At 50.4% G+C, this 6,000-nt stretch overlaps 1 protein-coding gene across 6 annotated transcripts in view; it reads right to left on the bottom strand.

Annotated features, from left to right (window-relative positions):
• The window catches only part of ets1 (v-ets avian erythroblastosis virus E26 oncogene homolog 1), an 83,664-nt gene that overhangs the window by 26,722 nt on the left and 50,942 nt on the right, over positions 1–6,000 (bottom strand). The gene's annotated exons all lie outside the window — the stretch shown is intronic.

Genomic DNA, 6,000 nt, shown 5'->3' with positions numbered 1-6,000 from the left:
ACAAGTAACGATACGTCTCTGAGGATGGTTTTTAGATCTTAAAATAGCAGAATGGATGAAGAAGAAGAAGAAGAAGAAGAAGAAGAAGAAGAAGAAGAAGAAGCGTTAACTCAGAGGCTCCACGAGTCCAGGCCTCCTCGTAACTTGTAACTCAGCCTCATAAACACCTCCGAGTATTTCCTGTTCACCTCGTACCGATCAATAAAAGAGCCAAAACGCAACCACATTTCTTTTTCTTTCTCGACGGCCCCATCGGCTCCATCAGTATCAGAGTGTACACAGTTACACCAAGGACGTGACGGGCGCGCGACGTCTCAACGAGTCGACTTGTCTGCAATCCGACCGGGTCGCCGGCGAGACCACGCACGCAGCGAGTTCGTGAAATAAAGAGCCTGTGTGTGCACTGAATCTATTTTTTTCCTCTTCCTTATCTGACAATAATCAGGAACAATGACCATGCCTCACCGGAAAATCGAATCAATGGTCGTGCTCTGCCCGCTGGAACACGACAAAGACGAGTTCGAGGGCGAGAGAATGATTGGGCTTTTATTTACATTTTTTTTAGGCCACAGTGTGTATGAGGCCCACTGGCATCGGGGGGGGGGGGGGGACGGGGGACGACGACGACACCTCCCACCGCGGCAGCAGAAACAACAAGAACAAATTATAAGTGTCAAATATTGACGTTTGGTTTTTTTTAACTAGCAAGAAAAAAAGTGGTCTGGACTTCATGAGTACGTCCAAACCTCCTCAGGAGTGAGTCATCTCAACGTGAAAGATGCTGCGCGTACTGTACTCTGTGTGTGGATGTCCTGAATGGGATGATCTGGATGGAGGCTTGCACGCGGAGCCAGGGATATTGATCACGCATGGATTTCTTTTGAAACCGGTGGTACTTCACTGGCTCCATTAGCAGCACCCCCCCCCCCCCGGATCGGGTTTCACTGGCCCTGATAGGAGCCCTCGTCTGGGAAGAGTGCTGCTGCTGCTGGATGATGATGATGATGATGATGATGGTGCTGGTGGTGGTGGGTTCTGCGGTGAGAGAGATGAGCTGCCTCACCGGGGGGAAAGTACTGTGGGGGGGGGGTGATAGAGGAGAAGAATAGGAGTGGGGAGGGGTGGACGGTACCTCTCACATCTCCTCCAGTCAGTCGCTCACTCTCTCTCTGACTGGATCTCTTTGTCTTTCTCCGTAATGAACTCCCTCGTTCCTGTTCTTAAAAAGGACTGACCCCCGCCCCGGGGGGTCCCTTTGAGCCTGGGGAGGGGGGATCATTAGAGGTTTTAATGGTGTTGCTGACTAATATCTGCGCCGGCGTCGCCGTAAACTGTTTCATTGTCTGCATCAGAAAGCATGAATTTCACAAAGTGTGTGTGTGTGTGTGTGTGTGTGTGTGTGTGTGTGAGTTGAAACGAATGTAATAAAATCTGGCTTTTGGTAAATTGGAAAAAAAAAAGAAGAAAAAAAAATGTCCTGGGCAACAACGGAGAAAAAAAGCGACGCCACTTTAAAATCCCTGTTTCTTTGTCCTCCGAGCGACGGCAATTGGATTTGCCCCTCGGAGCCTCGCGTGACCCCGGAGACAACGACGCAGAGAAACAGTCTCCACAACACTTCTTCGTCTTCGTAAGAGAGCTCCCCGTCAGTCGGAGTTTATGTACAATTTCCTTCGGAGACAAGTTGCTCGTCGTGTCATAAACCTGACGTATGAACCAGTTTGCTCGAGGACACGCATCAAACAACTTTTGGTTTCTGTGTCTCTCTCTCTCCTCCTTCTCTTCACCTGGCAAACGCTGTTGCCATGGTTTTGACAGTTAGCCGCCTCCACTCATTTGCGTCGCAGTCTCCATACCGCCGCCGCTGCCTCTCTCTCTCTCTCTCTCTCTTGGTGGCACATCTGTGTCGCGTGCCCGTCTGTGATCCTCACACGAAACCGTTGCACCTGCTACTTTCTCCACAGAGTTCAACTGAAAGTTTACATCATTTCGATTCGGATTCGATCCGTTCAGCTGTCAAAGGGCTTATTTGTCTTTGATGTCCGCCCCCCCCCCCCCCCGCACAGCAAAACGAGTCACAAAGGGGTCCGATGTTGCTTTAAGTGTTTATTTAGTACACTTTATTTTTTTTAAACTACAATCAGAAGTGATCAAACTGTAAAAAGAAACAAACCATCTGAGGCGATGGACGAGGCCTGACGGGTTTGGTATGTCGCGTGAATGGACAGCATTTAGCATGTAATCAATCAGTCACTCATTTACAGGGCACTCAAAGCGGACACGCAGAGGGGTGACGGACACGCACGCACGCACGCACGCACGCGCGCACGCACGCGCGCGGCGCAGACAGCGGAACTGTAAAACAGTGGGGTCCTTGTGGCCTCTGTCTAGTGGCCCAGTCGCGTCTCTATCTGGCGGTGGATGCCGTCTGAAAGGTGCCACAGGGCTGGATGCACTCCTGCTGAGATCAGAGGGGCCGGCTGGGACAGGGAGCAGTGTAACCCCCCAGCCCCCGGCGTGTGTGTGAGTGTGTGTGCGTGCGTGCACGCGCACTGTGCTTATGTACCTCTTATGTACATCTCTCTCGTGGGCTTGTGCCTCACATTCCACATTGTCTCTTCTGAGAGAGAGAGAGAGTGTGTGTGTGAGTGTGTGTGTGTGTGTGTGTGTGTGTGTGTGTGTGTGTGTGTGTGTGTGTGTGTGTGTGTGCGCGCGTGTGCGCGCGCTACTAAGTAGCAGGGCCTCCCCGAACAAAGGCTCAGCTCTTTTCTGAACAATTAGCTCCGCTAAAAAGGACATCTCTCCCTCCATTAGTGGCACCACGTGCCCCCCATCACTCCATTGTGCAGATAATTCAATTATCCCCACCCCACCCCCACCCCACACCTCCCCTCCCCTCCCCTCTCCTCCAAGACTTTCTGCCTTCCCAAACCTCCCCTCTCCTCGTCTTGCCCTCCCTCCCTCCCTCCCCTCTCGTTACCACCGCACTTTCCCATAAAGCTCTGCTAGTCCCCACAGCCAAAGGGAGAACGTGCACACACACACACACACACACACACGCACACACACGCACACACACACACACACACCGCTCTTGCTTCGCTGCAGTTTTAATTCATCTCTCGTTGAGTGAATAAAAGGTGCACATCATCATCATGAGTGAGTGAGTGACTGGCACAATTCACAAGGAGCGGCGCTCTCTCCGAAAAGGCGACGGCCCGCCCGCCATCGCTGTATTTTGTGAAACGTTGTCATGAATCACGACTACACGGATGTCCTTTTAAAAAAAGGAGTCCCCCGGCGAGAAGCCACTCTTCGCTGCCGCCCGTGTACACTCATTGTGTTCGACGGTGATGCGAATATTGCCAAGCGCCGCCACGGCACAGAACGCCCCCGAAACAATGGGAGGTCTCTCCCAGGATTCATCTAGAGCGCCACCTTTCCTGACGAGCTGTAATCCGTTGCATCATCTCCCGTCAGGCGGCGATTGCAGTTTTATTTCAGAACTGCGTGTTCTCCAATTGAAGGGGGGGAATTAGTCACCAGAGGAACTGACTACAACACACTCTTTCTAGAAATAAAAGAGATGTTTGAAAAGAAAAAAAAACACTTACCAAATGCTAACAGGAAGTGTGTGTGTGGGGGGGGGTCATCCCTCAAGTAGCCTAGTAGTGGCTGTTAGTGAGGGACATTTCTTGGGGGGTCAACAGGATTCATTTGGATAAAATAAACAAATGAATGGCTTATGAAAACCAAAACAAATTATTATATCTCCAACAGGAATTATTCTGAAAAAAGTCTGAAAAAATTCCAGAGGGACTCTGGGCTGAAAACCGATTCCGGCTTCATGACGCAACCAACTCCTCGGACGTCTCGTGTGGAAACTCGCCCTTTTAAGAATCGCTTTTTTAATTTCTTAAAAGCTGCTGCAAACACCTTCAACACAAACGTACAGTAAACACGCGGACACAGCGACACGTTTCTGCCCCTTCCTCTGTTTGCCGACCGACACCTCAGGACTGTCGTCACGCGGCCTCAGTTCAGATCTAGGACCACGGCCCATCCCCCCCCCCCCCAGCAGTTTGTCTGTGGCTTTTCCGTGTTTTCCAACTTATGTTTTGTTTTATTGTCGGAGGGGGGAAGTGTGCGCCGGCCTGATTAGCATCACGGTTTCCTCCTTTCCCATAACCCCCCGGACCCCCGCAGGCCGCCTGTTTACTTTTAGAAAAAATAAAAAATGGGCCTGCGCCCGTGAGGACGTGCCCCTCCGAAAGACTCCACATCTCGGATCCTCCTCCCCCTCCCCTCCCCTCGCCTCCCCTCCTCTTCTCCCATCAACGCCAGCGCGAGTCCTGTGACTTATCCCTCTCCTTTATCGGTCCACTCTCCTCCCGAAAAAACTGTAATTCCGCCCACTCCCCTTTGCTCCCCCCCCCCCCCCCCCCCCCCCCCCCCCCCCCAACCCGCTCCCCCCTCCTCCAAACTGTCCAGCTGTCAAATCACATCAAATAAAACACAGGCCAATGGTCCCTGAGTGCCGGATCACAGCTGTGTCTGGCGTGCACCGAATGGGGAGTGCACGTTTAAATGTACAGTGAACCCAGTGTGTGTGTGTGTGTGTGTGTGTGTGTGTGTGTGAATGGGAGGATGCTGTAATACAATACACAGCAGAGTGCAGGGTGTGAATTTAATGAATGAATATGTGGAGTGTGCATCACTGCAGGATGTTGCCGGAGTGTGTGTGTGTGTGTGTGTGTGTGTGTGTGTGTGTGATATCTACGCCTGGATGTCAATGAGATTGCACAGAATTACACACTCACACACTCATTCTTTTTTTTCCCACGCACACACACACACACACACACACACACACACGTGGATTTCCACAGCTGGGAGTTTACAGCAGTGTGTGAGTGGATAGCGAAGAGCCGAGCTGCAGCGATAGTGTAAACATCGCCGTGGCATGGCTGTTGTCAGAAAGACGTGTGTGTGACATCGGGCTCTGGGCCAAAACATGCGATGATGGTTCCTTTAACGTCCAACGTCCAAAGTCCCCGCCTCAAATCTGTGCTCCGTCTTTCTCACACTATAGTGCATTTTTTAAGTTTTAACAACAAACCAAGCCTTTCTCCAAAAAAAGGAAAAAAAAAGGAAAGAGGAATCGTGTTCAGCTGTAAAAAACCTATAAGATGGTCAACTATGGACTTGCACTTTTGTTCAGTCATCACCTTGTGACCCCTTCGCCGGTTGGAAAAGGACGATTTATTCCAACGTCAGTCTGGTTTCACTGAACACTGAACAGAATAAAACTTGAAGAACGTACTTCATACGAAAAAATCTGCTACCCGACGATGAGTGAAGTGGCTACGTTCTAATCGAATCCCTGCAAATCTTTAAGGATTGATTTCCAAGTTAATGAGCCCAAAAGCAAAGTCGAAAGATTTAAAAACTGGCTCAACCTCAATGATAATGGTGCGCACATGTCACTACAAAGCGGGGAAGTTTGTGACGAATCACTTTGGCTTTTTTATTTCCGTGCGCAAATTAAACACAAATGAAATTTCAGGTGGAGAATATTCAAAGAGGGGCGAGAGCGTACGTGGTTTGTTTTTTTTGCTGTTGGAGAGAAATGAGTCAAAGCAAACGGCTGCAGGGTGAAGAGACTGTGTCAGGGGTGACTGAGGTTAGCCAAGACTCATAACGACGATATGCTGCTGGTGCAAAAAAAACCCAAAAACCTCATATATAAAAGAGCTGAATGACTCTAACAAACATCTCCAGGTGGCTCGAAGCACAGCGCTCCTCGACCTGTGGTCTGCACAGTGTAGCGTTTAGGAGGAGGATAAGAAAATGGAGGGGGGGGGGGGGGGGGGGGGGAGGTCAACGCCCGGTCATTTTTTTCCACCCAGCAATGTTTATGTCAACGGTTTAAGCAATGGGAGCGATGAAGAGAGGGGCTGCGAAGGAGTGTGTGTGTCTCTGGCAACAAACATCAGCAAA

The sequence above is a fragment of the Scophthalmus maximus genome, chromosome 11, assembly GCF_022379125.1.
Source record: "Scophthalmus maximus strain ysfricsl-2021 chromosome 11, ASM2237912v1, whole genome shotgun sequence".
In the NCBI taxonomy this organism is placed as follows: domain Eukaryota; kingdom Metazoa; phylum Chordata; class Actinopteri; order Pleuronectiformes; family Scophthalmidae; genus Scophthalmus; species Scophthalmus maximus.
Note: the sequence above shows the minus strand (reverse complement) of the source record. Positions and strands in the feature narration are given on the sequence as shown.